This window comes from Panicum virgatum, chromosome 1N, assembly GCF_016808335.1.
Source record: "Panicum virgatum strain AP13 chromosome 1N, P.virgatum_v5, whole genome shotgun sequence".
Classification (NCBI taxonomy): domain Eukaryota; kingdom Viridiplantae; phylum Streptophyta; class Magnoliopsida; order Poales; family Poaceae; genus Panicum; species Panicum virgatum.
In genome coordinates, this window is record NC_053145.1 from 56482303 (window position 1) to 56492081 (window position 9779).

Below are 9779 nucleotides of genomic sequence, written 5' to 3' on the forward strand. Positions count from 1 at the left end.
AGAAATGCTATGCTAGATAGAGTTCGGTAGAAGTCGAGTAATTTTTGGTTACTCGCGAGATATAGGATAATTTTATGTTTCCATATATGAGTTATTCATCTTGGGATGAAAGTCTTGGAATGAAAGAATGAATAGAATCTGAGACCGGGCGGAAGAGGTGTAGTTCCGCCTGTGTCGGTTAAGGACCGAGCCGTTGTCGGCCCTGCTGATCATGTTTGAACTGTACTAACCACATGTCGGGAGTATGAGGTAGTTGAAACGAGTAAGTCTAGTACTGCCTCGCTTCGAAAGTACAGAACTTCATCCAGGGGCGGAGCGCCCGGTAGGGCAGGGTGTGGCGGCTGCCACACCTTAAATTTTTCTAGATACACATAATTAACTTATATCATTAAGTGTTTAAGCTTTGAAAGTATTAGGAAATATCCTGCAGTTTATAATTTTGTCAGTATAGCTAAGTTGCGCCACACCTTCATTCTTGTCTGTCCTCCGCCACTGACTTCATCACCACCCCTTAGGGGTGAGTCGAGTAGTCGCGGAGAAACGGGATGCATATGTTTACTTTTGGTGGTCTCTCGTTGAGCTCGGCTGACTATATGTAGGTGGGGCGGTTCTGTAGTTCGAGGCGGGGAGGAGAAGGGTTGGTGCGTGGGGTCCGACGGGACTTTTGCGTGCCGTGTTGGTTAGGTCCACCTTGCAAGGTTAAAACGAATTGATTCGCCGTCAGTCGCTCTCGGACATGGGCACCTTGATCACTGTGTCACAACGTAGTATCGAGTGGGAGTATGTATGGCATATGGTTATATTCACTTGGAATGTTATTATATGCTTTGCCATGTTTGCTCTAGATATGCCAAATTTAGATGTTGGTCAAGATATATAGAATCATGAGCTAAAATATGGAAATAAGGATTCACTTTAGTCGCTTTTTCCGCAAAACTAACCACCAGCCAAAAGCTTTGCATGTCTAGATATATGGGCTAAGTTATACCCACTGGTCGGATAAGTCTTGCTGAGTATTAGTTGCTCAGGGTTTTTGTTGAAACATTACTGCAGGACACGCAGACGTAGACTTCTGTCCCTGCTACGCTAAGTTCATCCGCCGGGATGTAGAGGGATGTGAGGTTGTGGAACCAGATGTTTAGCTAGGGATCTCCCTAGGATACACTTTTGGTAGTTGTAGGCCTCTCTCTATTCGAACCTTAATTCCGGTTTTGTAAAGTTTTATAACTATATATGTATTCAAACTTGGTTTGTAAAACTTAAGGTAGAATCTTATGTATAATGACGTATTTTTCAAATGTTTGTCATGCTTGTACCATCTGCGCTCACCTTCGCGTGATATTATCGGTGATGTTTCAATCGGGATGTGGGTTGAGAAAGAATCGCCAAATTAAGCCGTTAAGCTAATGCGCCCGATGTATTCAAATGACGGCTATTACGCTTAATTAGAGTTTTAATTTGGCGGTTCCGTCACAGATCCACTATACTATCTTCGCAAAAAAAATTCAGCCGCGCTAAACACACTGGTTCATTATTCTCTGTCATTCATCACTATCCCAGTGCCACTTGCTATTTGCATCTACTAGTCTTCTACTACTCGAATAGTAGCAGTGCTCATCTACTAGCTGAGAACATCCCGATCGAGCTCTTGTAGTAGGACCAGACGACGCCCAGACGGCCCCACGGTCATGCTGGATCTTTCGCCGACGAGGTGACCACGTCTGTATTTCGATACCACGCACCATTTCCAGCCTTTTTCTTGGTGAGATATCCATTGCAGGATTTTCCCAGGTTCTGCACCGCACAGAACTGTCGCGTGCCGAACTGAATTGACCACTGTGGCTGCAGAGAAATAAGTAACCCCCGTCGGCCTGCACGCGGCCGGCCCAGGATCCATTTTTCTATGAGCATTTAAATTAAACCGAAGAAGTAGATGCACGGAGCTCGATCGCGTCATATACCCGATCTCCAGAAGGTAAGTAGCTGTTCCATTCACGGGCTTATCATGTCCGCGACTTGGCCTTTCGTCCGCGTCCCGTCCGTCCCCCCCGGCAGGCCGGGTGGCGTCGTCGGCCGTGTCACGCCGCGCACACGGGAAAGCGGCGCGGCGGCAGACGGGTTCCTTGTGCTCCCGGCGTGCCGCGCGACGGCGCGAGCCATCGCGACCTCCCGAAGCTTCGCCGCGCGCGACAGGTCGACGAGGGAAACGCAGCGCGTGCGGCCTGCCTGCCTGCCTGCTGATCCCGTCAAGGCCGTGGAAAGATCAAGCCGGTGACAGCTCCTTCTTATCCTCGGCGGCGGTAGAGTTGAAAGTTTACAGGTGTGGAAGCGCACGCTGGTGCCTCTGTTTGCGGAAGCGGACGTCGCCGGCGCCGGGGCGCACACATCTCGCGTTGCTCAGTTCGAATTGGCAAGGAAACGGACAAGGCAAAGCAAGTGTCGCCATTTGAGTGCATCTTCTAGAGCGAAGGGGTTTCACCGTTTCATTTCAGAAACAAAAAAGAAGTTTCGTTCCTTCAGACAAGAAGAAAAAGTTTCGTTCGGTACAAGCTTGATGTTTGGCGTTCACGAGCTCCAGAAAAAGAGCACCGGTGCTCTTCTTACAAACATAGAAAAAACAGCATCTCGGGTTATTTAACAGAGAGGGCTGATTAACGGTTGACCAGGCATCCCAGTGGCCACGTCACCTGCCGAGATATCAGGTGGCGGCAAGGCATCAGCTTCAATTTTAAGTTCTTTATTATCAGAAAAAAAACTTCATTTTTAATACTTAAAGTAGATGGCGACTTGGGAGATAGCAACGTTCGGTATCTTAGACTAACTCCAACAATGAGATGCAATTTTGAGAGGCAAATCAGAGTTGCCTCACGTGTACAGTAAATGCAACCGGCCATCAAAAATCGTCATCTCCAACACACGGAGGCAAAGCAGCTGCATCCCGAGGGCCGTTCCTCTCGCACGCGGCCGAGGACGAGACGAGGCGAGCGGCGGCGGCTCCCTCCTCCCTTGCCACGCCGGCCGAGCGGTGGCGGCTCCCTCCTCCCTCCTCCACCCCACCTCCCTCGCCGGCCCTCCGCCAGGGCCCGGAGCAGCCGGATCCGTGCGTTTGGCGATGGCGAGGCCCCGCGGAGCTCGGGCTCGGATCCGTCGGAGCAGGGGAAGAGAAGGGGAAGGAGCTCCTGCTGCCGCCAAACCGGCCGCCTCGACCCGCCGGAGCTCGGGCTCGGATCTGCGCGCCGCCGGTCGAGGGCGGCTGCTGGGGGCCGGTGCGGGCGGATCCCGCCGCCGCCTCCTCCCCATCCCGCCGGGGGCCGGTGCGGGCGGATCCCGCCGCCCCCTGCTCCCCATCCCGCCGGGGGCCGGTGCGGGCGGATCCCGCCGATCCCTGCTCCCCGTCCCGCCGCGGGGCCGGTGCGGGTGGGGAGCTCGAGCTGCCCTGCACCGGCGTACGCGAGCGGGGAGCTCCAGGGGCGAAGGCCATGGCGCGCCGGCCACCTCCGCGCCCTCCCTCCCTCCTCCTCCTCTCTGTCTTGGCGGAGGCCCGCACGGCGCCGGATCCGCGCGCGGCGAGGCCATGGCCGAGTTCGGGCTCGGATCTGCGCGCCGCCGGTCGAGCTCCGCGGCAGCCTCGAGCGCGAGTCCTTTGCAGCCATGGCGGCGGGGACGGTGGACGGCGGCCCCTCCTTCCGTTCCGAGCTGTGGCGCGAAGGCGAGGTGGTTGGAGGCCCTGCGGATGCGTTCGAGGAGAGAGGCCTCTCTCCTCGGAGGCAATCTGGCTTCCATGGATGCGTCGTCTGTGGAGATGTTTCCTCATGTGAACAGTGACCTCCGGAGAGGCAAAAATGCAAATGCCACGGCTGTTGAAGTCAGTCTTATGCACTGCATGCCCGGAACGTGAGGATTCAGCCGAACATTTAATCCTCTGGGAACCATTCTGAATTCCTGATCTGCCCGTTGGCCGTTGCCAGGGTCAGTTCTGAAAGCCACATACGGCTCTTCCTTCAGCCTTGCAGAAAAGGGGGTGAAACGAATTGATAATTGCAGTCGCTTTTACTCTCCGGGGGGGCACGGCAATCCGCCCGTCACGGCCGTGCCACAGCACAGAGCGAGCGCCGTGGTCCGGCCAGATTCGCCTCCCTTGCGCTCGTTGCAGCAGAGAATTTGCTGGTGCGTGCCAATTGCCTCGATGGCACGGTGAATGCCGAAGTCCAGTAGACTGATGCGCTATGGCTGCCGTGACGCGCGGAGGCTGAGATGACACGCCGTTGGCAACTTCCGCAGCCACGGGCCATGCCAGGGGAGGAGTCGAGGAGAGGAGACATCGCCCGCCGGCTGCAGGCAATGTCGAAGTGAAGTGCAGCAAGGCGCCCGGTTCGGCCCATTCGGGCGGCCAGCGTCGGCCTGCTAAGTGCCAAGTCCTGCCGACGCAGAAGGAAGAGGAGGAGGAGCGCTCCTGCTGGGCTCTTCTCAACCAAGCAGCCAGGGTTTGACGGCCCGTTTCTTGACCTTGGGCCCAGGTTCAAAACTTGGTATTGATTGGATGGCAAGGTCGAGAGACTCGAGACTCCAGTTACAAGATGGATGGAAGTATGGAAATGCAAATGTTGAACTCCAGTTACATCACGAGGAAGAAGGAAACATACCCGGTTACAAGGTGCCACCAGTCCTCGAACCTCATCATGCTCCCACTGGGTCATTTGAACTCCAATATCCGAGGACTGAAACAACTGGTATGTCTGTACAATGGTAACAGCGAGGTCAGCAGCGGCAAATGGAACACCAGAAAAACTAGAATGAGAGTGTAGAGAATACAAAACAGTGATGCCGTAAACGATTCCCTCCGCACACCTCTAAGGAAGAGGAAAAACATTTCACCAGAAACGCTTCAAAGAGTCTTTTAAAGAAGAAAACCCCGTCAATGCCTCAGGAGTCAGGATATGTAAAACTCAAATGGGGCAGCTTGCGCTCAAACCACGGGTCAGTAGATCCAAAGTTGCTTTCTTAGACTGAAGCAACTATCAAACTTCATGGTCCCCATCAATAATGGTACCAGGATATGATCATTGATTAGAAAAAACATAGGCACAAGATCATATGCCATGATAATGCAGCACTTTATCAATCCCCGTGACAAACAGGGGCATGATCATACATAGGTTCCACCGTTCCACACTGACTTACCAGTCAAGTAACGACAAATGAACTTTGCAGGCACAAAGATGCAATGCGTCATAGCACAAGAATTCATGTAACAAAATCAAATGAAGTCACTTAAATTGAATCACAATTTTCAAAACTAGGAATGAATGGCAATTTCCAAACTTAGTCATGCATCAAAACCTTGAGTAATAAATTTCAAGAAAGTGAGAACAATACATTATAGAGTTTGTTTTGTATATGAAAACTTGGAACATCCTTATCCAATCACTTGCCAAGGCTGGTTATGATTTCTCAGTTGATGTGATGTCACATTTCAAGCCACAAGAAGATATCACTAGTTTAGGAACCCCACCACCGCAGCCGACATCTTCTGTATAACACAAAATCACAAACAGAGAAGCTGAAAAACTATATTTAAATCACAAACAGATCGAATAGCTTACCAAGTCCACAGATGGTTGCTAACTCCGATGAAGGCACACTGCTGGAGAATCCGCTGACAGTCCATCGGAAAAAGTGGAAACCATTCTAAAGTTCCAACCACATCTTGTGATTCTTTAAAGATAACCTCTATAAATAGAACATATATAAGGGCATCAAGAAGTCATCAGCAGCTAAGAGGATTCATCACACCCAGGCCTACCCTTTTGAGTAAGAATACCCTTCCCTTTTGAGTAAGCATAGCACTGATTACTAGCCATGTCAAAGCTTATTTGAAGACATTTCAGTTTCTTATGTTGCTTCTTTCAACATTGATGTTTTTTAGTCAATCATAGAACACCGTTTTTCATTTATATTGGATAAGCATCTCCACGAGGTCCTGTGGGGCTCCTTGTTTTGTGAAATAACACCCAAACTGAAATCTAGCATATATGCAAGCATTTCCTTGATTATTTAAGATTCAACTCTATCACAAAGATAGAATTAAATTGAGGTTCTTTACTCCATTGCTTAATATTTTCAGCATTCCATAGTAACAAGACAATGGCAACTTCTTGTAATATGAAATGCATCATAGACACAAATATTTGCATTTATAGATTTCCAGAAGCTGGCTTCGTGATTCTAAAAAATGTCTGTTCTTATATAAGAGCTAAATTTGAGCTACTTTCAGATTTCCACGTTCACAGGAAACTACAGTCATCAGCAAATGGGGCAAATGGTAAAATTTGGACGAACTTTATCTCAGATTGGTGTCTCAAGGGTCGATCCTAAGGTGAGCAATTTGTGTTTTGTTCTCGCCATTTAGAATATCCACTTTTGCCACATCTATGACAGATTGTAAGGAACTTCAGTTCAAATTTGGTTGTTAAAAAAAGTTAACCAATTAGGAATGATATAGGCATCTAAATTAATGTAACATATCATGATTCATGGCAGGAAGGATGGCAACAGAAGTTGAATGAGCAAAGAGGCCTGGAACTGTACAGAAAAATCCCAAAAGATTCAGAATATTCTGAACCAGAGGAAACAGAGAACCATCTACAAACTACAAAGCTTCATTCTAGATCCCAAAGCTTATCTTCTGCTGAAATTTTTTATCTGCTGTCTGTAAATGTAAGTATATCAAGCCAGGAAGCATCCCCTATATGTCTCTTATAAAATAAAGAATTCATCATGGTCAACCAAAAAGCACACATGGTCCAATAGTGCTCAATAGGGACCATGCATGTTCTATGGAAAACTGAAATATAGTAGATGAGTGCAATTTTCACGTAAACCCACCCACATGATATGATACCTCGTCATGCTCCATGGTATCAGTAAACATTTAATTACATATTTCATCCAAGACACTATTGCATACTACAACACTTCAGTGTACGATTGCATATATGAAAATAATTTCCGTACCCAAGCACAAATATCGAGAAAAAATTAGCTATTTTTGAAACTAAATGAGTTTTCCTTAGAAAATAAATAAATAATGCTCATTCAAATGACATAGCCTATAAATGGTGAACTGCCAAACATATCCAAAGGCTTGCAATATATCCTATAATAGACAAACATGGAATTAATTATATTATGGCCCATTGTGTATCCTAACAGTGCTTGCTTTACTGATTTGCAAACATGCATAGAATGCGGATGAGATGCTCTATCACGTTATACTAAAACAAGATACTTGACATGTAAAAATGGAATATAAATTATTCATTTGATATGATATTTGTCCAGTAGCCTAATATATTTCATGGGATAAGTATCTTAAAGTGACTGCTGTGTTTCTTAGAGTATAAGTGCATTCTCTGGGAATGGCACACGGAATATGTGCAAGGATGACACTGGGAACAACATGCTCAATCTCAATGAAGAAATCAAACAAAGGGTGGATGAAATTAGGGTAAAATCAAATACCGGTGATTAGCATATTGTAGATGTTTGTAGACCTGATCTGATGGATTCTCTAACAGGCTCTACTATCGAGCGGAAATGTTCACCACACGAAGTTTCAGAAATACAAGACTAGGCACACGAACTGTGTAAGCAAATACAGAACTTTTCAAAGATAGGCGGGCTTTCTATTTTGCCATTGACACATATAATGTTCTCCAGATGATCATGGGCCCAGTGGCAGAATGGTTGAAAAGCAAGCTAATGAACATGATGCAGAAGGGATATGGAAGGAACAGAGAGGATAAAAGACTCCGAACTGCCCAGATGCATGCAGCCCTCTCAGTTGCACGGCTATCTACAGTAGTTGCAGGGACTATTGGAAATTGCTCCTTTGGGTCAAACAATCTGAATGGCATTGTCATGACTGACAGGAGAGAAGATACTGATATGAACATGCGTGCAGCAATTACGTCAGCTGCAGCACTGGTGGCAGCCTCATGTGCTGAGGCTGCGAAATCTGCCGGAGCTAGCAGGGAACAGGTTTCATCAGTCTTCGACATGGGATTGGAGACTAGAGCACTGGGAGATTTGCTCACACTGACTACTAGTGCAGCAGCATGTAAGATCAACAACCAGATCAACTCATTTTCTCCAGTTAAAACATCCTACAATAGCATCAAAAAGTGTTTCTTGCTGCTGCAGGCCTAAGAGGGGTTGACGGCCTTAAGATGCGGACAATAAGCAATTCTTCCTTGGATGGTGACATGAACAGCCAGAAACATGCCATACTTCTTGTTCGGACACCCAAAGGTACAGCCAATCAAGGTCACCAATAACTGATTTTTCATCTCACTATACTACATTTTCAATAACAGAATGGAGCTTGGGGAAAATAATTAAATAGATTCATTTGTGCATCCATGCAGGAAAGTTCCATACCAGGATGGTTTTTGTGCAGAGCAAGCATGACAATATAATACTAACATTAGGCAAGAAGCATCGTTTCACAACCTCTGAAAAATGTGAGTATCAAATGAAATCTATTAATGTATGTTATACAGAAAAAAAAATAATTCATACTAAGATCGAGAAGAAACAATAATGAGCACTTTAATGATAGATAATTTTCGTCACTTGCCTCATTCCAACACAGTACAATGATATGACAAAGACAAACAAACTCAAAAGATCTAGATGATAGACTTTAAAAAATAAGAACAGATATAGAACTATGTTACCTCCACTTACTTGAGCGGGAGGGTATTAAAGATGAGTTAAGTGCTAGAATTGTGAGGCACTGTCAATTGATTTCAACAAATTGTTGTTATAATCTCATTTCTCTTATTGTACTATTTAACCTCTTTCTTCCAGATGTAATTTTCCATGAACAAGGCGAAGGAGAAGAGTTCAGCTATACAACAGGTGAACATAACTACCGTGCAATGAATCTCTCAACATCTGGTGGAACCATTCAATTATTATTCGAAGAGCATGAACAGTACAGCTCCTGGAGGACATTCATCAGCTACCTAATGAACTACAAGGGAGTGAAAGGAAACCATATTGCAGAGTCATGACTTGTGCCTAGCTCCAACTTCCTAGCAAAACTATGTATTCTTTCTTATCTTCTGAAGTTTGAAACACAATCAGTAACCAATATTACATGATAAAACTTACTGTTATCTCACCTGTAAGTCCTCAAGGATGATGAATTTGGGTAGTTGGTTACTTCAGAATTTTAAGCAAAATGGGATCAGTCACTGGATCACTTTGTCTTCAGAAATTTCTTCATCTTTCAATATCGATAGCTAGCTCTCAAATTACTGGGTCAGGAAGCCTTGTTGAACTGACATCACAACTAGCAACTCGTACTTTCCATTTGACAGTTATTGCTTCGGATTTCTGAACTGACAAGGGTGCGAGTCAATCCAGAAAAAAGGAGTGGTGAGTGGCGATCAAAATTTTTGCAGTTACGGCTGAGAGACAGATCTAAGACCTTTCGTGTTATATATTTTGGGAATATATCAGGTGCAAACCAACCTCTCCGTGCAAACCGTGCAAACTTCAATCTGAGCCACCGGATCAACATCCAAGGGGCCTGGGGGATTGAGTAATTTTACAATTAACTGCCCACTCTTGGATTGGGTAATCACACTTTTGCAAATCCCCCCTCCCACCCCCTGCGCCCCTCCCCTTGGATGTTGATCCGATGACCCAGATTGAAGTTTGCATGGTTTGCACGGAGAGGTTAGTTTGCACCTGATATGTTCCCAATATAT

The 9779-nt window shown here is 46.4% G+C and overlaps 1 long non-coding RNA gene across 1 annotated transcript; it reads right to left on the minus strand.

The window, feature by feature from the left end:
- Positions 1-4574: 4574 nt before the first annotated feature.
- Positions 4575-9535, minus strand: LOC120656853. Its single transcript, XR_005668008.1, has 2 exons — positions 5604-9535; positions 4575-4736 (listed from the first exon to the last, which is right to left on the minus strand). It is a non-coding gene; the product is annotated as an uncharacterized LOC120656853 (long non-coding RNA).
- Positions 9536-9779: the final 244 nt, after the last annotated feature.